The following is a 21,356-nucleotide window of genomic DNA, read 5'->3' on the forward strand; positions in this document are numbered from 1 at the left end:
CTAGGCAGTCCACTTAAGCCCTGTTGTCCTTTTTGTCCCCCACATGGGTCTTTGGTATTCCCATTTCCTCGTTTATTGCTCTCTACTGCCTGATCACTTCATCCAGTGCTATACTGAACAACAATGGTGACAATCCATCTCCCTGTCTAACACCTGTCTTGGTTTCAAATTCTTCTGACAGTTCTCCTCTGAATCTCACCCATGCTTTTGTGTCTGTCAGAATTTCTTTTATGAGTTCTTGTGTAGTTCCCTCCAGTCCTCTGTCCTTCAGGATCCTAACAAGAATCTGTCTGTCTATGGAGTCATATGCCTTTGTGAAGTCCAAGAAGATTATTACTCTCTTTTTTTTTTTTAAAGGCCCTGTATTCTGTCAGTTGCTTCAGGATAAACATCTGTTCCATACAACCTCTTCCCTTCCTAAATCAAGCTTGGCAGTCGCCAGTTATACTTTGTACCTGTTCTACTCTCTTGAGCAATAGTTTTGACAGCATCTTGTATCCGACCTAGAGTAGCGATATTTGGTCAATTTGGAATTCCCCAAGGCGGGTGTATGGGTTTTCCCATGTCTTTTTCTCATACGGTTTGGCCCTGAAGTGTGTTGTCATCAATCTCTTTTTGTGTTCTCGATACATTTCAATTAATCTTTCTCCATTTTTGTTCGTCCGCTGGTGTGCAGGGAGCTCGGCCACTACTCCTTTATGTTGCTTCTCTCTTCCAGTCTATGCGTTATAATCTTCTACGAGCATATTTACATACCTATCTATATGGCATGTTTTTCTGCGTATCATCTATCTCCTCCCAGAAACTGCCTGCAACTTTTTTGTCTTTCCTGTTATTGTCATTTGTAGGTGCATGTCCATTTATTACTGTATACTTTTTGTTCCCTGCTTGAAATGTCAGTGTTGATATACATTCTGACCCGCTCTTCATTTCAGTTATGCCATCCTCGTATCTATTGTCTACTATGAATCTAGTACCAAAGCATCTAGGTGCATGTCTTTCCTTTCCCACTCTAATTCTCAGTTTCCCTTTCAGTATTAAGAAGCCTTCTGAGTCCAATGTATCTTCTTCAGTGTGTCTTGTTTCTTGCATCGCTATTACTTCAATGCTTCTCTTCAGTGCCCTAATTCACTTAAAGAAATACTTTTATCCGAAGTTTCATCCTTATCTGCGTGAAATAGATGCCTCCATTGGTCCTGATTTTCAAGTTCTAATCTTTAGCAAGATTATGGCCATCTACTTAAATCGTGACGGTCTACCTTTGGGGCAAAGTGCAGTAGTGATTCTGTGTGTAGTATGGATTCTGCAAGTCCTTCGTTGGCATGTGGCACCAAAATGGGTTAGAGAGACTGCTGCTGCCGTCCTCTCTTGAAAATCACACAGTTTAAATGCAAAATTTAAGATGGTACTGGCAATTGTAGATGTGAGTCGGTGACAATAAACGATTAAAAATATCTTTTCCAGGTAACACTAATCTCCAATTGGGCTATCAAATAGGAACATAGCAAATTTCGAGAGCAACTAAACTGTTCCCGACATATACTTTCGTCACCTGAAGTGCGACATCGATAGCGCATTTAATTTAATAAACCTTAATGCAGCAAATAAGAGCAAGAAAGCTGCCTCTAAACTCTTGGGGAAGTAAGAAAAGGTTTCCAGTTGTGATCGTTAGGTATAAGGGTACTGTAAAGTCCCAGGGCCAAGGATACCAAACACAATCCATTTCCTCTGCCTTCGGCATTACGTGGCAACGTCGTGCCAATTATAGGAGACCTTTCCAACTATGGGAGATGGTCGCCCTTCGCTTCGGCAGGGGGATACCGGGAGTGGTTCTTTTCAGGTCCCTCCCATTTGAGTAGATGTCTGGAGCCAGTTGCTGGTGGTCGTGCTCAACGGAAAAATTCGAATGGCGAAGCCATAAAGCTGCCAGCATTCCGTTGTTAAATTCGCATTCTCTTGCAAGACGTATGCGTTGCCGGCGATGGGCAAGGCATGGGAGAGTCTCTGATGACCAGAGAGCAGTATGTAGTCAGTTGTTGCTTGTCGCGTCTTCTGTAGTCTGCGTGAGTCTTCGGTAGTCGGCAGTTGTGTGCGCGTGTCGGCGGGTGTCGGGAGTCTGCTCTGGTCGAGACTCTGGAGGATGAGAATTATTGTTTAAGGTAAAGAAGCAGCCTTGCGCATATCTAGTAATGTATGTGAATTGTAATTCTAATTTTTTTTAAATGCCACAAAAATAATTTTTATAATATAATTTTTTTAAAAAAAGCTTTCATTTCAATTTAAAGATTTTATCCAATGAATAATTCGCAGTTTTTATTGGGGTAAGAATTTTTGCTTTCTTTAAATTCAGAATTCAGGGCCGTGGTGCAGCGCTGCTGTCGTCATAAAATTTACCAGGTTACTGAATTTTTTTGTTATTTTGGTGTTTAGGAATTTTCTGTTTCGAACTTACCATTAAATGAGAAAAGAATTTTGTGGGAACATTAAATGTGAATGCATTTCTGCACAGAGATTGTAAATGGGAGCCAATTTTGTTCAGAGGTTACAATGTTTAATATTCATTTAATTATTATTTCCGTGGGACGTTACACTTGGTTCATGGTTCATCATTTAATTAATATTTTCGTGTGGGGAGGTTACACTTGGTTCATGGTACATTTTAATTTAAATATTTTTGTGGGGAGGTTACACTCTCACTTTTCAGTTTTCAATGCTCAGTCTTGCTGTAGCCGTTCTCGATCTGATTCCATCGCCGCCTATGTGCCATCATGTTAGCATATCAGCAGTCTCAGAGGTAAGCCCATATCATCTCTGCGTGATGAGTCTTTACCACTCTGGTTAGACCCTTGATAAAATGCTCCCTGGGGTGCTGTATCTAGCTCTGCTGTGTAGTGAGTGTTCACTGTCAGTGAGTGTTCCATTGTATTGTTTCTTTTCAGTCCAATACAACTTTTGCATAGCACTGTGGGCTATTTTAACTAACTCAAAATGGTTCTTGTAGGTATGTACTCATTGCTAAACTCACTCATAAATTTCCTGTACTTGTTTTTCAGTGCCGAAAAAATCTTTCTGACTTGTTGAGTAACGGCTGTAGGGAGGAGTCCCCTTATCACTCGCAGGACACAACCCCCATCAGCAAAATTACAAGACCCTAACCTCTCCTGCAAGTAGACACAGCAGTCCGAATTGCTTGTGTAGGGGGTAAATTACTTAATCATCCTCGTTGCGTGTGAATTAATTTCACTCACTTGGTAGCAAATCCCCGAAGGACTATGTTTCCCCACCGGGCACAGCCACATCCCGCCCGTAACACAATACGTCAAGGAACTCTAATAAATATTAAATGCAGTGATTTGTGGATGTAGCGGTAGCGCCCGATAGCATCTTCGATGTGACGGCTTTGGGTCGGGATGTTTAGTGGGGAGTTCAACATCATGCTCCTCAAACCACTTTACCACGATTCTGGTCTTGTGACATGGACAGTTATCCTGATGGAAGATACCATGCTGTCTGGGAGACATACAGGTAGTTTACAGCTGTTAAGAGTGTGTTCTATTACTAACACAGGTCGCATGGAAACACAAGTAAATGTCCCTCAGCACAGCTCTCACTCGTCTGCGTCTGTGCCTCCGTGTGTGTTTCATTTATCTGGATGATAGCATTTGCAGACACGGCTGTCGATCTGGTATAACAGAAAATGGGATTAATCCGTCCAAGTGACACATTTTCACTGATCCACGGTCCTATCTCGAAGACTTAATGCCCATTGCAATCGTAACTACGTAGTCGTTGGGTCAATATGTAATCACATACAGGTCATTTTTTGCGGAGTCCCATGGTCAACAATGAGCGCAGAACAGTGTGCTCCACAATTGTGCCTGCATTAGTGCTGTACTCCGTAATCAGATCTGCCACTACCCGATGAATGTACTACTTTATACATGGTGAACATTAATAAAACCGGAAGATCGCAGGGATGGAATCAAACTGGAAATGGAGGAGAGAACCTCCTATGAACAGGTTTCCGGAAATTAATCGTTGCCACGCTAGATGGCGCTGACAAACGGAAGTTTCTCTGACCGGTGCCGTGTGTTCCTTGTGGGTTGCAGACTGTGTGATTGACGTAGTGTACTGTAAGCAGCAGGATGTTCCGGTATTTATGTAGCTTCACGGTTGTACTCACAGACACCAACCACATGACACAACATTTGAAGTCCTTTTTGTGTGTCTGTGTGATCACAGTTTCTTTCAGACAGACGAACGTGCAGGTAGGCGGCTGACTTTGCGTAAACCTGACTTGGAGGTCCGGTTTCCGCCTCTCAACTGTTTCCATCCGACTTGGCATACATAAACAAAATCTCGGCTTGTTCCGAACGTGAATACCGGACCTTTCTGCTGCTTATAGTACGCTGCGTTATTCACACAGCCTGCTACAGACAAGGAACACACGGTACACGGTCAGACGAACTTTTATTCGTCAGTGCAGTCTACCGTGGCAACAATGCATTTCCGGACACTCGTTCGCAGGACCTTTTTTGCTCCATTTCCAGTCACAAATCCGTCCCTGCACTTTGTCGGTTCTATTACTGTTCATCCTGTACGGTAGGCGAGCTGCGACTTCCACGTTGTGTGACGACTCGTAGATGTGCAACACTTGTCGCCTAATCGGGGCTCGTCGTCCTGCAACCACGACAATAGCACGTGAACAGACTGTTCGCTTCTGCGTTTCCGTCAAGCTCAACACTATTAAAGCGAAGCAAACTCTCCTTGAAGCTGTTTCTGTATGGCTTTTGGAAAAGTCGGTGCAGTACAAGTGGAAATCTCTGGTTCTGACTGCTTGGCATAACTCTGAAGATTATGGTGCAGAACTTAGGCCAATTTGTGCTCAGGTTACGCATTTTAAAAGGAGCCCTCTCTTCCTTTTAAAGGAGTATTGCACTTCACTCGCGAGTTGAGTGGATATTAACGGGAGGGAATGGGGGAGGAGAAGGGGAAGTGGGAAATCGTTTTCAGTTGAGCTCAGAGTGTGTGTCAGCCCCACTCAACTGTTAGATGCCACACATTATGAGAACACATAATGATCGGCAACCGGTAAATAAAATCTCAACAGTCTTAGATGGTTTGCCAACTGCGACGTACTACGCATCCTTGGGGGCCCCCTCTGCCATCTCTAAATGTCATGGTGACAACGGTGCGAGCTGAGCGAACGCTCTCGAATGTCACCATAAAAAATGGACATTAATTTTGACAGGAACACGTGTGCAGCGAACACGACCACTTGCTTATCAGGTGCTCCGTGGGTATGCAAGTTAGACTGATGCTATAACCCCAGATCAAGTAAAATGATGAATTTCCCCCATGAAGTTAATAGGCCACTTGAAAAACCAACTGCCGCGCACGTTGGATACGTTATTTGATAAGATTCTGAACTTATCAGGGGCCTTGCCTATTGCTTATAGTTGGAGGCCCTCGACAATTCAGTTGAATGATTCACTTTAATGGTTTCTGAATGACAGAGTCTGATCTGGTAAACGTAAATTTTATTTAGACAATATACAACCACCGGAAAAATGTTCCTATCGGAGCACACAAAATGCGAGTATGTCGATCTTTATTTAAAAAAAAAAAAAGTGGGGAACCAGTTGCCACATTCTACCTTCCTCAGCATCTTTAAACTTTTTCCAAATTGATATGAATGCGATCATATTCGCGCTTTCTTTTAACATACAATACGTCGCTAACTCCCACATGCTCCTCTAACTGTAACTCACACACACCCATTAGTCCATCACTCACACCCATCCACTCATCCACTCCCAGTTGCCCTTTCTCACTCACTCATTCAGCACATCTCACTGCCATTGTCCCTTTGTGTCTTTCTCTGTCATTTTCTGTTGTTTCATAGTCACAGTCCCCATCGTTCTGTCCAGCGACTAGAGCCTCCCCTCAATACTCTCTCTTGCTCTCCCTTACTGATAATAACTCATTTCCTACTGCGGCTGTCTCTTCTCACTTTCACTGTCTCTCTCTGCCTCCTTGCCACTGTCATATAACCTGTCTTTCATTTTCACTGACTTCCTCCCTCTTCCAATTTCTACGTCCACTTTCTATTTCCTCAAATGGTTCGAATTGCTCTGAGCACTATGGGGCTTAACATCTAAGGTCATCAGTCCCCTAGACTTAGAACTACTTATACCTAACTAACCTAAGGACATCACACACATCCATGCCCGAGGCAGGATTCGAACCTGCAACTGCAGCAGTCGTGCGGTCCCGGACTGAAGCGCCTAGAACCACTCGGCCACAGCGGCCGGCTCTATTTCCTCCACTACCCTGGCACTGTCTCCTTCACTCTTTTCCTAGCAGCGTTCTGTCACTGTCAACTATATCCCACTACCACTGTGTCCCCTTTTTCTCTCACTCTGCAACTGTCTCCTTCATTCTTACTATAGCACAGCTACTGTCTACTATCTTCCAATAATATTACTTTTCCACCCCTTTGCCTCTGTCACTTACTCCTTCTCTCTCAGCATAATAAAGCGTCATTATGTTTGTATGCCAAAATTTTTGAGAAAAATTTGAAAGGTGCTGAGGAAAGCAGAATGAGGCAGTTGGTACCTCACTTTCCGAACACGGTCGAGACCAAATTACAGTGGGATTACCATATGTAACCAGCCGAGGACCCCACTCAGAAGTATGCTAGGAAGCGGAGTTCTCGATTGCACCACTGGTTTCCCGTTCTGCAGTAGAGGACGACATTCGATCGTTCCATTGCCCATTATTCGTGGTATCTGCGGGATAATCCCTGAAAGGCTTACTAGTCGTCCATAGGGTCATCTAACGTGAAATGGAGGCTAATGAAAGGCAACTCCTAAAGAGAGTGTGAAATGTTCCACCTGCTACCTCCGCCAGCGAAAAGGAGATCCCGTGAGCCAGACCAGATACATCAAAGGCAACAGCTACAATAAGACTGAAATGTTAGCTTAGGTACAAAGGATGAGTTATTTACATTGCTACAAGCAACGTCCTAACCACTCGTACAATCAGCATGCAAAACAAGAGAGAAGTTATTACGTGAAGCAAGACGTTCTTACATACAAATTAAATATTCAATAGGATAAAATGTATGGAGAATACCTCAAAAAGGCCGCCGTCTCACAATTCTTTTCTGAAATGTTAACATTAGGGAAAGCCTCGCTGTGTCCTTATTCCAATGAGTTAACTGTAGTGTGATATCGTTAAAAGAATATGGCACACTAAATTGTACCTAGCGCGCAACGGAAATATGTATTTCAACACGGCTGCCTAAGAAATGGATTACATCAAGCCTACAGTAATCATTTCCCAAGAAAGGAATGCTATTTTCATTGATCTGACAGCTGATATAAGGTGGTGTTTACATGGCGGGAAAACGAAAACTGAATTATGTCAAATAAATTTTTATTTTTTCGTGAACTCTGCTTTATAAACCTCCAAATACAGAACTATCTTACTGATATGGATCCTTAAAGTTGGGTAGTTTTCGCAATAAATATCATCGTCAGCTAGGGATCTTTATCTAAACGAGATTATTCGTAAATGCACTTCGGAAGGCAATAAGCTCTAACATTTGTAACATCGAAGCATTTGCATGAACCAGCAGGAAGCTACAGGAGGAAGGTAAAGAGGCTTCGTACACTTATAAGCAATGTCATTTCACGTGAATGAAAGGAGGATATGAGCTAATTTCACCGTGCTGAACAAAATTCAGATAACTGTGACAAATTCCAAAGGCATGATACTATTATGCGTGACCCGTCAGCTTAACTTCGATGCATCAAAACCATAGATAATGGGTAGAAATCATCACGCGCAAATTTGGATATCGATCCAGTTGTTCGTTCCGCCCAACTAAGAAAGCCCTGGTTAGTTGTTACGATGAGAATTTAATCCATGAGATCACACTCATACTTTGCAAACAGAAAAGCAACAGATCTTGGAAAAACCGTGGCTTCACACGTCACCAAAGAGGATTTATTCGCCTAGTGGCTAAATTTAAATAACGCAATGATCATCTAAATTGGAGTTCATATTAATTAATGGATCCTTCCTGAAAATATATACTACATGAGTTCGTAATACCACTTCTTGGTGCCGGCCATTGTGGCCAAGTGGTTCTAGGTGCTACAGTCTGGAACCGCGCGACCGCTATGGTCGCAGGTTCGAATCCTGCTTCGGCATGGGTGTGTGTGATGTCCTTAGGTTAGTTAGGTTTAAGTAGTTCTAAGTTCTACGGGACTGATGACCTCAGATATTAAGTCCCATAGTGCTCAGAGCCATTTAAACCACTTGTTGCTCCACACGTCGACACAGACTGAGTGAAAGTCTCCCAACATTTTAGAAGTCTACGTCAGTCACCGTATGATCGCCAATCGGTAAAACGCTCAGGAGTCACCAGCCACTCAGCCGGCCGCGTTGGTCTCGCGGTTCTAGGCGCGCAGTCCGGAACCGTGCGACTGCTACGGTCGCAGGTTCGAATCCTGCCTCGGGCATGGATGTGTGTGATGTCCTTAGGTTAGTTAGGTTTAATTAGTTCTAAGTTCTAGGGAACTGATGATTACAGCAGTTGAGTCCCATAGTGCTCAGAGCCATTTGAACCATTTTCACCAGCCACTCAGTAGCGTGAGAGCTAGCAAACTTCCAAAACCGTCGATGCCTTGTTGCCACTGAAGTTTACGGACACAGATTAAACAGAAAGAAATGGGAATATTCATAGCTTCCTTCTTTGGATTTTAATTGGTCAATCGCAAGGAGGACCTTTGTTGTCCCTAGCCACCAACGGAAATTTATCCAGCCTCTGCTAAGAAAGAATTAGACAAAGCTACCCTGATTCACCAGTTACAAGTGCAGCTCCTATTACTCACTCGCTTACAAATTACAGAAATTACGCAAGTGGGGACTATTAGAGAAACGATGAGACAGATTACTGATGTGAAATATAGAAAAATAAAATCAATAATCGACGGTTCCTTACGCAGTCCTTCTCCGAGTTACGAGTTACATAAAACAAGCTGCTTTCAACTAATACTTTCCCCTCTTTGGGGAAGTGTGAGGGGGAGTTTGTAGCCGTTTGGCTTTTACTCCCCTGTGTACATGTGTGTGTGATTTTTCTATATATTTTTGGTGTCTGTGATATGTGATGAATTGTTGTGAGTGTGTCTGGTACTTGCCTGAGGTAGGAGAGATGATTGGTGATATATGGAAAGGAACCGGATTAGGGATTTGGTATTGGGATTTTCTCTTCGACTTAATCGTCGAAGATCGTCATAGGGCGCTTGTGTTTATCGCGGGACATGTCATACCGACTTAGGGAGTGGATGAGTGCATTTCCGGATCTGGAAGTACCTTCATAGAAGGCCCTTGCCAGATCCTGGAAACGCTCTCTCAGGAGTAGGATTTCGGCTGCGGCGTGCAGGTCGTCTGTGGGGAATCCGAGAGGTAGATGCAGTGCCCTTCTGAGGGCGCAGTTTTGCAGCCTCTGAAGTTTTTCCAGGTGCTGCTTTGCCGCGTACCCCCAGACAGGGCACACATACTCCATTACTGGCCGGATCAGGGCCTGGTATACATTTACTGCTACTGGGCAGGGAAGAGAGTTGGTTGTGTTCAGGATAGGGTATAGGATGGACATTCTGGCGCAGACGTTCCTGTGGACCTCGTCTATGTGGGGTTTCCACGTAAGACGAGAGTCCAAGGTTACGCCAAGGTACTTGGCGGTTCTGCGCCAGGGGAGTTGGGTTCCATTTAGGTGGAGGTGGAGGGGGCGACGTTGAGGAGGTTCGCGCCTTCCGAGCCTGCGGGTAATCAGCATTGCCTGCGTCTTCTCCGAGTTGATGGTGATGCGCCAGCGACGGGCCCAGGTTTCTGTGTCGTCTAAAGCCCTTTGTAGCCTACGATTGACCAGCTCCTTGTTCGCATTTCTCGTGTAGAAGGCTGTGTCGTCAGAAGAGTAGACTAAGTGAAAGTAAAATAAGCATTCCAGATAACAGTTACATGAAAGCGGCTAAGAAAGGACCCGTTCAATCCCAAAATAACCGATGCATATACCGACCTCTGTTTGCTTAGGGCAGAGGTTCCCAAACTTTTGTTTGTCACGCCCCCCTTCTGCCGAAAAAAAAACTTCCGCCCCAGCCCAAAAAAATAGAGATTTTTATTAATTATCAAAAAACTGTTGAAAAATTTGTGATGGTGACGTCATGTAACATGGTGGGCTGTTAATGTATCCAGTCGCAGTTATTACGTCATCAGTCTAGTCTAGCGATTGTAAGCCACTCCTAAAGGAAAAGAAGTCCTTGGTAAACAAGGAAAAATGGTTGCGACCTTTGCAGATGAGTGGATGCGGGCCATTATTTTAAGTTGAGTGTAGCTTATTACTTTTACTCATTACCAGAAATAGTCACTCAGTCACGGTGTTAACGAACATCACTGATTTGTACCCCTATAGCGCTCCCCATTGTCATTGCACGTAGGTTGGCATTTATGTCAACGACGACAGTTACCGAACAGCGACAAAGGCCCAGTTCCCAGAACCAGAAAGAAATAAAAAATACGTTTTACGAAATAATTTTGCAGACTACACAGAACTTTAAAAAATATGAAGAAAACAACTTCCTTATCTTGACTGCATTCCCTTGCTGTACACCATTTCTTCACCAGTATACGATTTTAGGACTACTCTTCGCTTGCCATATCTAGGATAAAATTTCGCTGTGTTTTCACCCAGAAGAGATACCATTATTAGTTGAAATAACATACCACATGTAACATCAGAATCCATAAGGATCACACGCAGTATTTATATTTAAATCAGATTCTCTATGTTTATTGTATATTGTTTCTTCGAAATAGTTTTTTGTTATTTTACAGTATTACCTACATGTAAAGATAGTTAGGAGGAAAATAACAAGTTCTCTTATAATGTAACGTATTTATTATAAAAATATTATTTCCACACACATATGACAAGAAACCAACAAATAAATCAATATGAAGGATGAGCTTGCATATTTTAATACAAAATTTTGAATTCTTAGCTGAATAGTAGAAACTGCGCTACGTAAATCATTGGCAATACTGAGTTCGTTTCTAAGATTATTTTTTATCGCCACTGCCTCTGAAAATGCTCTTTCGCACAAATAAGTGCTTAAAAACGGTAAATACAGTTTCAGTGCTTGTTCTGCTGTGCTGGGATACGCTGTGAGATATTTCACCCAAAATAAAGGCTTATCCATCTTCTCAAAGTCATACTTCGCTGCAGAATCATTTTTAATTTCTAAGACTTCCTCTTGTAGTCTGTCTGGCAACACATCCACGTCAACGTGAAATGGATCCGTCGCTAAACTATAATAAATTTTATCATCACGACTGTTAGGGAAGTATCGTTCGAATTCATCAATGAGGTGCCGCAAATGGTTCGATATTTTACTCTTAGTATCGGTATCCTTAAAATCGTTTTGAAATCGGGCTTCTTCCAGGTTTCCAAACAATCTGGGAAAGCAGGAATAATTTCAGGCTAAAATTTTACGTTTCCATAGTTGCAACTTATCAGTAAACGCTTTTGTGGTGTCACCGCCAGACACCACACTTGCTAGGTGGTAGCTTAAATCGGCCGCGGTCCAATTAGTACATGTCGGACCCGCGTGTCGCCACTGTGTGATCGCAGACCTAGCGCCACCACAAGGCAGGTCTCGAGATACGGACGAGCACTCGCCCCAGTTGTACGGACGACATTGCTAGCGACTATACGGACAAAGCCTTCCTCTCATTTGCCGAGAGACAGTTAGAATAGCCTTCTGCTAAGTCCATGGCTACGACCTAGCAAGGCGCCAATTGTAACAGTGCATGTACCTTACGAGTCGCATTTGTATAGTCAAGAGAGATGTATCACAAGGAGTCATTAAAGTTAAGTATAAAGCAGCTACGTACTTTTCTTGCTACCATTCAATAGTTATCCTGTTCCAGACTTGACGCCAGTCGGAGTGTGTGTACGCGTGCCTTTCTTTCGGCTACTTCAGGTGGCGTAACAGTCTTGTTACGTCACAACAGCTTTGATGGCATCCCGATGAAAAATTATGTTTGACTCTCCACCTTGTTATTTTAAATTCAGTGTGTTTAAAGATTCGAAAATATCTGACAGATAAGCCAATGCAACATGAACACCGGGCTTTCTAAATTCCATCACTTTGTCTCGAAGTTCAAATAATCATCCTAGCAAATTTCCTTTTGAGAGCCAGTGTACTTCTGTATGAAATAAGTGTTTTATACTCTGCTCTCAAGTCTTCACAACGAGCCGTAAATAACCTGGAATTTAATGCACTCTTTTTTAATATGATTCATGATTTTGAAGCACAGTTTCAAGACATCATTGAGCGTCCTTTGGAAGCGTCTTAGCTGCCAATGCTTGAGAGTGGATAGCAGTAACACTAGGGTTTTTTTCTCTGACCATCTGCACGAATTCTGAGCGACATCCAAGCATTGATGGGGCGCCGTCTGTGCATACGCCTATCAGTTTCTGCCATGATAACTCACTTTTACAAAAGAATTCAGAGACGGCTGCCATTATATGAATTGCTTTTGAAGTTGAGTTTAACTCTGTAGAAAAGAGCAACTCTTCTTTAATTGCTCAATTTTCTATATAGCGAACGAAAGCTAGCAGTTGGCAACAATTCGCAACATCGGTACTCTCGTCTAAATGTATTGCGAAAAACTGCGATTGTCTGAAGACCGTAACTAATTGAATTTGTATGTCTTCAGCCATATCATCACTCTGACGTTTCACAGTATTGTCAGAAAGCGGTATTTGAGAAAGTTTTTGTTTACTTTCTGACCCAAGAACAATATCAGCAGCTTTCAACAAACAGGATTTGACTAGTGTCTCTCCGATAATATGACTTTTCTTAGTCCTTGATAAGTAGCAATAACTAATACGAGGCTTCCAGTACCTTTTCTGATGTCTGAGCGAAGGATCTAGCAGTGTTTAACTTCATTCGTTTCAAATTATCACATTTTGCAGCAAAAAATTCCTTCAGCTTTCCTTTCAATGCACCATGCTTTGCCCACAAATGGCGTTCCAGACGAAGTGGTCTCGTTTTTTCATGATACTCATGGTGAAGTAAAAAGAAAACAAGAAGTTAACAGTATAATTTCGTACTAACACTGATTTTACTGAGGCACAACTGTGAAAGATTGAACGCGATTTCAGCAAAATCCAATACTTCAGATGTGTCAACAACTGCAAGCAGCCATCTGAAATAAAGGAAAGCTACTGTCATCTGTCGGCACCTCAGATGACTGCCTGTGAGGAGTGGGGCGAAGAACGGGGAAGCCCAGCCGCAGCGCAGGTAGTCAGTGCACTGTCTGTCTGCGACCTGGTGGCCGAGCTGGGCTCTTGCTGGTCACAAACGGGCTTTTCCCGGATTAGGGCGAAAACAGCCCACAGGCACCCTAAGAATTTGCTACCTGTTCTGCGGTGCTGTTCTGAGCAGTGCAGCCTGGGGTTTTATGCAAAAATCGTTTTCGTGCCCCTAATCTATGGTTACTTATAAATGAAACGTTATAAGTTTTGAGATAACATCAATGAACTGGTTGTCAAATTTCACAGTAATTAAGTAAGGTCATGGATACACCTCAATACATAGCTGGAAACTGAGCACACTTCCAAGCAGTTATCTCTGTACTCACGCCAAAGGACGACACTGTCGCAGCAAAGAACGTACACTAATTTCAAACGAAATTACGCCAAATTTCAAAAAGGCAGAAGAAAAATAACTGTTTTGTCAGATAAGTAATCCGAATGAAAGACCTGTAGTAAAAAAAAATAGCCTCACTAATGGACTTCATTGTCTACCTAGCTGGGTTATGTTAGCAGTCACGACAATACAGTGTGAAGTACTCTGCTCAGAACGGACACTTGTACTAGTTTCGCATTCACGTCGTGCACAATTTTCTGGTGACAAAGGGCATGAGCCTAGCGTCCAAATTAGAATCCCGCCAGTTCATTTGAAGCGTATACAGTATATTAAAGTCACTGTAATCACATCACGTGGGGATCCGCGGGTTGACAGGATAATAAAACGGCATTTTTGCAGTTACGCAGTATAAGTGATAATTACACTGATGAACATAGCATACTACGGCTAAAAGTTATAACATGATTACGTTCAGTTCATGTGTACAAATGTACGGAATAGTTAATACCTGACTTTTCTGTTTTCCAATTGTCAGAAGTAAGTGGTTTACAAATCAGATATATTAGAATTAACACATATCCCCTTCGTAATTTTGAGAGTTTCTGTGTGTGACATTCTAAACGTGATCTTCAAAAGCTGTATGTTCTAGGATAGGTTATTGAGATAGGATTGCGGGAAGTGGGACGCCAAATAATTGCATTTAGCACCATAATCTATCATTAATACCTGCACATTCATTTTTATTAAAATATTTATATTAAAAAGAAATATTAGGTTTATACCGCTAACTCCACCCGTGCCCCCATTGCAACATCATCACGCCCCCCCCCCCCCCCTCCAGGGGGGCGCGCCCCCCAGTTTGGGAACCAATGGCTTAGGGTGTGGTAACCAACCCTTAAATTCTAAAAGGGACTAATCTGCAGATGTTTCAATGTGCTTTTCCTGCACAACTTTACACTAGAATGGCCTCTCGTCCAACAACGTGGTGCTCCTGGCGCATCCTCGTGAACTGCAGAATGAAGCTAATGATACTGAAGTGCGTGTATGGGTCCCACAATCCACGCTACCATCAAATCTACACATCTCTCGACTGTACACTGTATAATATGGGCGCATCGTATTAAAATTATACATGAACAACACAAAACATCGAATAAATAAATATGGTGCGGGCAGCGTTGTAATCAGTACAATGGGAAGTCTTTTTCACAGCCTCGCGTGGCGTGGTCTTCAGCGCAGTCAACAGTCACTCATGTGCTCGATATCCCATCTCTACAAAACACATACAAATAAGCTACAGCCCTCATCAACACGAATTACTATCTTATCACAATATTTACTTACTAATAACTATTACAAAATAATGGGTGTTCGTGTCCCTTGGCCTGCCGCTATGGCTGAGCGGTTCTATGCGCTTCAGTCCGGAACCACGCTGCTGCTACTACGGTCGCAGGTTCGAATCCTGCCTCGGGCATGGATGTGTGTGATGTCCTTGGGTTGGTTAGGTTTAAGTACTTCTAAGTCTAGGGTACTAATGACCTCAGATATTAAGTCCCATAGTGCTTGGAGCCATTAGAATTTGTATCCCTTGTAATTACTCACTCGCGTCCGAGTGAGGTATCCGCAACCTGTCACACCACTAAGACGTATGGAAGCGCTTCTGCAGAACCGTTTAACGTAGGAAGCTATTTCTACAATGGATGGGACAACACTGACTTTGACTACTGGTGGGTGGGTGTATCATATAAATCAGTGACGCACCTCCAAGCGTCTCGCTGACACATTGCGGTCTCTGTCTCGTTCTCAACTCCACATGAGCGTCTGTCACCATGGGAGTTTCACTTGTGGCCTTTACTATTCTGTTGGCAACCTTATGCTTGGTTTCTTCAGCTCGTAGGACGATTGTAGCCGCGTTCTTGGTTGTTCTTCTCGGTGCGTAGCTTCCATTTTCGCATAGACAGCGTGTGGTATGAGAGAGGAGTTGAGTGGTACGTGTGAACCACCATGACCTCGCCTCGGGCAGAGGTGTGCGAGATAGTGTAAGTACATGGCCGAACACGTATTGGTGTTCTCGAGGCCCTCGATACCCTATAAGTGCGTATGCTAGTCTCTCTAACCCACGAGCAGTCGCAACGAGTCTGTCAGATTTCTCTTCCTTGGACAAGTGCTAAGAACGATCATCGCGTCCCACGGAATTTTAACTGTATCGTCTGGAAGCACTGTTCGCTATCATAAATAGCTTTTTATCTTCCGCAGACAACCAATAAAATTTCTTTTCCCTCCGAATATGTTACACAGTCATTGTGCCTCTCACGACATTTTCCTTTAAAGCGAACGAATCTTAAGAAATACATGGAATAAAATAAAATAAACATTATTTCGTGGTTCAGTCCATGAAAGGGGCTCGCCTCAACATAACTGTCGATTGCAACATTGATTAAAGCCTAGCCGACAACTGCATTCACTGGAAAGTATGTTCTTCTGTCGTTTAGCGACATCGAGACCTACTTTTCCACAGGTTTCTTGTTCGCTCCAAACTCGTGAGTTAGTGAGATCCCCTTAACGGCATCTCAGCTAATTTTTCAGACACTATCCACCAGTATTCAGTGAAAATGCATTGAGTGTTCCATCATTTTCAAATCGCAATAGCGGCATTTTCTATTCTTAATTCCTTCCGCTATTACTCCAGTGAGCGGACACCGTATTCTTACCATCTCAGGCATCTCTGAGTCATCACTAAACAGTCAATGCTGTCTTTGTTTCTGATTGCCAGTGCCTCACATTGCGTATGTGTTGTTCCTTTCACTAATTAGACGTCCTCGAAGACACCTCTTGGTGTTCGGTCACTATCTCGCATACCACTGCCCGAGGTGAGGCCACCGGTGATTCACAGTATCAATCAAGTCCTCTCTCATTACGGGGTGCTTGAACACAACTGACCTTGCATCAGTAGTCCGGCACTTGCCCCACGTGTTCCCACTCTCACCTAGTATTTTTCTCCACTCTTCTTCCGGTACAGTGCTACTTATGTCTACAGTGGGAATCATATAGGCAACAAGCAGCACGCCAAAAGTTTATTCAAACCCTTATCTAGGTTACGACGCATATATACATGTCTTCTTCATAAAAAGTAATAACACGTAAAAACAGGACATATTACAACCAGTATGTGGAAGTTACGTACGCAGCAAATGAAACATAAAAAATTACATGCAAAATAAACACCCTTATTACATACTGTGTAAAAAAAGAAACCAAGGCTTAGTCAACATTAAAACGATCCCCACAAATGTAGTATAACCATAGGGCCTAAACAACAGTAAACTCTAAGGCAGAAAATGGTTCAAATGGCTCTGAGCAATATGATGGGATTTATGATCGGAGGTCATCAGTCCCCTAGAACTTAGAACTACTTACACCTAACTAACCTAAGGACATTACACACATCCACGCTCGAGGCAGGATTCGAACCTGTGACCGTAGCAGTCGCGCGCTTCCGGGCTGAAGCTCCTAGAACCGCTCGGCCACCGCGGCCGGCTCTAAGGCAGACTTTCGTAATACACACAGACGGACAACTAACAAGACAGAAGTGACAATCCATCACGAAACGTATGCTCATGAGGCGCTCACATAAGAATCAGTGCCATTCACAAAACACACCTGATACGTTCGTACCATTGCATTAAAATAACTTTACGGAAACAGCAACATAAGGAAAATTATAGAAAAGCATATGAACCCAAGCAAATATCGAACAGAAAAAAGACACAAATTGAAGTGAGATGGTGACAGATTCCGCGTTTGATAAACCTGATATAGCCGCTATGCTATCTTGAGAACAGACCGAAAGCCATCGTAAAAGTTTCTATTTTTAAGCAGTAAATGACCATTAAGAACAAAGTCTGTACAACGAAAAAAATGGTTCAAATGGATCTGAGCACTATGGGACTTGACATCTATGGTCATCAGTCCCCTAGAACTTAGAACTACTTAAACCTAACTGACCTAAGGACAGCACACAACACCCAGCCATCACGAGGCAGAGAAAATCCCTGACCCCGCCGGGAATCGAACCCGGGAACCCGGGCGTGGGAAGCGAAAACGCTACCGCACGACCACGAGATGCGGGCCAGTACAACGAAAATGAGCTTAAAAGATTTCGAGTTTCTCTAGGAAATCCAGTCTAAAACCTTGTCTTCCCTTTGCAAGAGAACCGTGTCGTCCAATTGAATTGGAGAATGTGCACATTGTATCAGATTCTTCAGCATAACTAGAGTCGTGAAAGTCACCCTGAATTTTAATCACACTTTTCAGCTTCTACTTTATTTCCTTCATTACTTCTCCGATGTACTTTTTAAAAGTAGACTGTCTCCCTGTCTTGCACTTTGCAGTGCTAGCACTTTGCTTGAACTACTACTTAAAGTAAACTAGGTACCAAGCTCTGATGGAACTTCAGTTAGATTCTACGTAGAAGAAGAAACGGAATTTACTCGTTTTCTAGTTCATATTTATGGAGAATCTCTTCACCCGCGCCGGCCGGTGTAGCCGAGTGGTTCTAGGAGCTTCAGTCTGGAACCGCGCGACTGCTACGGTCGCAGGTTCGAATCCTGCCTCGGTCATGGATGTGTGTGATGTCCTTAGGTTAGTTAGGTGTAAGTAGTTCTAAGTTCAAGGGGACTGATGACCTCAGATGTTAAGTCCCATAGTGCGCAGAGCCATTTGAACCATCTTCAACCACCAGGTTAGCCGAGAGCACTAATGCGCAACTTCCTGGACTCGGGTAGACGCGGCGGCCCCGGCTCAGATTCGCCCGACGGCTTAACGACGGAGGCCGGTGTGCCGGCCAGCCAACCTGGATGTGGTTTTTAGGTGGTTTTCCACACACCCCTAGGTGTATACTGGGCTGGTTCCCACATTCCGCCTCAGTTACACGACACGCAGAGATTTGAAACACTTTCGCACTATTTCATGATTTACACTAGATGCAGACACTTGGGGTACATCGATTCCGTCCTGTGGGTTACTGGGTGGTGGCAGGCAGGGCGTCCGGCCACCCCTTCAAATTAACCATGCCAAATCCGATTGTAACAACGCCGACACTGCCGAACTTGTGGGAAAAAGGCGCGTTCCAGTATCCTAGAATATATTGTAAGTTCAAACATTATTGCGTTCCTCTCAAAGAATCAACATGCTTTTTAAAGATCTCCGTTGTGATATACAGCTTGCTGTATTCTCAGAAGCCTACCGGAGTGGCCGTGCGGTTCTAGGCACTGCAGTCTGGAGCCGAGCGACCGCTACGGTCGCAGGTTGAATCCTGCCTCGGGCATGGATGTGTGTGACGTCCTTAGGTTAGTTAGGTTTAATTAGTTCTAAGTTCTAGGCGACTGATGATCTCAGAAGTTACGTCGCATAGTGCTCAGAGCCATTTGAACCATTTTTGTATTCTCAGAAATTTATCCCGGAAACGACTGATGCAGGCAAAGAAGCAGATTCTGTCCTCGTAGATTTCCGTAACTCGTTCGACACTGTTCCACATCGGCGACCATTAACAGAGATGCGATCATACGCTGAATCTTGGCATATATGCGTCTGCAGCACTGTACCATCGTTCGGTGATGATGATGTTGTTGTGTACAGAAAACTATCGTCATTATCTGAGTGAAAGGAACAGCAGAAAGAGTTGGAGACAATATGCAGTCATTTTAATGAATGGCAGCTCTCGGCTAAACGTAGTATTATGCATATAAAAGAAGAACAGAATCGTGTAGAACATGTTTATAAGATTAGTGGTAAACATTTCGAATACAGAACATTGCAAAAATATTAGGAGGAGTATTAAGAAGCGACATGGAATGGGAGGATCATGGGACTTGAGTGTTTGGGAAGGCGCGTGGAATTTCGTTGTAAGGCTCTAGGAAAGCGCACTGGATTTAGCTTACACGGATATAGCATCCGACATGCTTGTACGACCAATTGTAGGATACCGATTCTACGATACCACTCAGGCGTTTACAGTACTTTTCCAGCAAGCAAGACATCCAAAGAACCCAGAAGCGTGCTACTAGGATCGTAGCAGCAGGTTGGTGTAGTTCGTACGAAAGTGCGAGAAAGCTATTCGGCTATACTTTGCCACCGTAGTGTATACCCACTGTGCTGTCTGGCGTCGTCCTTCGTCGCCCTGGAGGGATCAAGTCCCACTCTCTCGTCTCCGAGTGAGACATAGCCCCGATACGCGTGGCTTTCTGCTCTGGTGAGAGGATCCATCCGTCTGTGATGAATGTGGCGTGCACATTTCAGTATCTCATTCTTTAATGGAGAGCGTATTATATTCTGACGAGGCAGATAGGGGTCGGGGGAGGGAAACAGTAATTTCAGTGATAACGTGACGAGTGTAAGACATTTTTTAAAAATTGTTTGAAATGTCCAGACGCTATCTTGAACTCTTAGGTTGGGATTTTTAGTCTGCTACAGAGTGGCTCGCTCATCCTTCATTGGTCCAGTGACCAGCCAGCAACCATTTCTGTTGTACTGTTTTAAATGTACATCTACATGACAGCCCTGTAACTGACACTTAAGTGCTTCGCAGAGAGTTCATCGAACCAGTTTAAGACTATTTCTCTACAGTTGCAATATCAAACAATGCCCGGGAAAAAGGCCGCTCAAAAATATTTCCGTGCGAGCTCTAATTTCTCTTGTTTTATTACGATTATCATTTGTCCCCAGGTAAGGGCGTTATGATACTGCTGACTGAAATTTCAAAATATCTCGGCACAGCGAAAACCGCCTTTGTTTTGTTTTGCCACCACAGCTCGGGTATCATATCGCGGTTACTCTCTCAATTATTTTGTGGTAACACAAAACGAGCTGCCCCTCTCTGAACTTTTTCGACCTCCTTTGTCATTTCCACCCGCTGAGGGTTCCGAAATGTGCAGCAGTCTTCCAGCATTGGACGGACAGTCGTAGTGTAGGCAGACTCTTTGGCATTTCCTAAGTATTCTGCCAATGAAACACATTCCTGGTTTCGCCTTCGCCACATGTTCTATGAGATCGTGGAATTTAAGTTGCTTGTAACTGTAATGCAAGGTATTTAGTTCAATCCGTAGCCTTTAGGTCTGTGTAATTTATCGTGTAACCGAAAATAATAGATTCCCTTTATTACTCATGCTGATTACCTGAATTTCTTTTTTTTTTTTTTTAGTGATTTGCGACTTTTCCCACCACTTAGGTCTTTTGTTTAAAACACTTTGGAATTGATTTTGATTTTCTGATGACATTACCAGACGGTAAACGATAGCATGATCTGTTAACAATCTAAGAGGATTGCTCAGCTTGCCTATAGAGATTAGGAAAAGCAGGGGTCTGTAACACTTCCCCTGGGGAACGCCAGACGTCACTTTTGTTTTAATCGATGGTATTCCGTCAGTTACTACGAACTGTAAACTTCCTGACAGAAAATCACGAATCCAGTTGCACAGTTGAGACGCCCAATTTGTTTGGAAGTCGCTTGTGTGGAATGATGTCAAAAGCTTTCTGGAAATATAGAAACACAGAATCAGTTTCAGAAACAGGTATCGATTGCACTCGTTAGTTCGTGTCAATAAACAGCTACCTGGTTTCACAAGAATGATATTT

Source organism: Schistocerca piceifrons, chromosome 5, assembly GCF_021461385.2.
Source record: "Schistocerca piceifrons isolate TAMUIC-IGC-003096 chromosome 5, iqSchPice1.1, whole genome shotgun sequence".
Taxonomy (NCBI): domain Eukaryota; kingdom Metazoa; phylum Arthropoda; class Insecta; order Orthoptera; family Acrididae; genus Schistocerca; species Schistocerca piceifrons.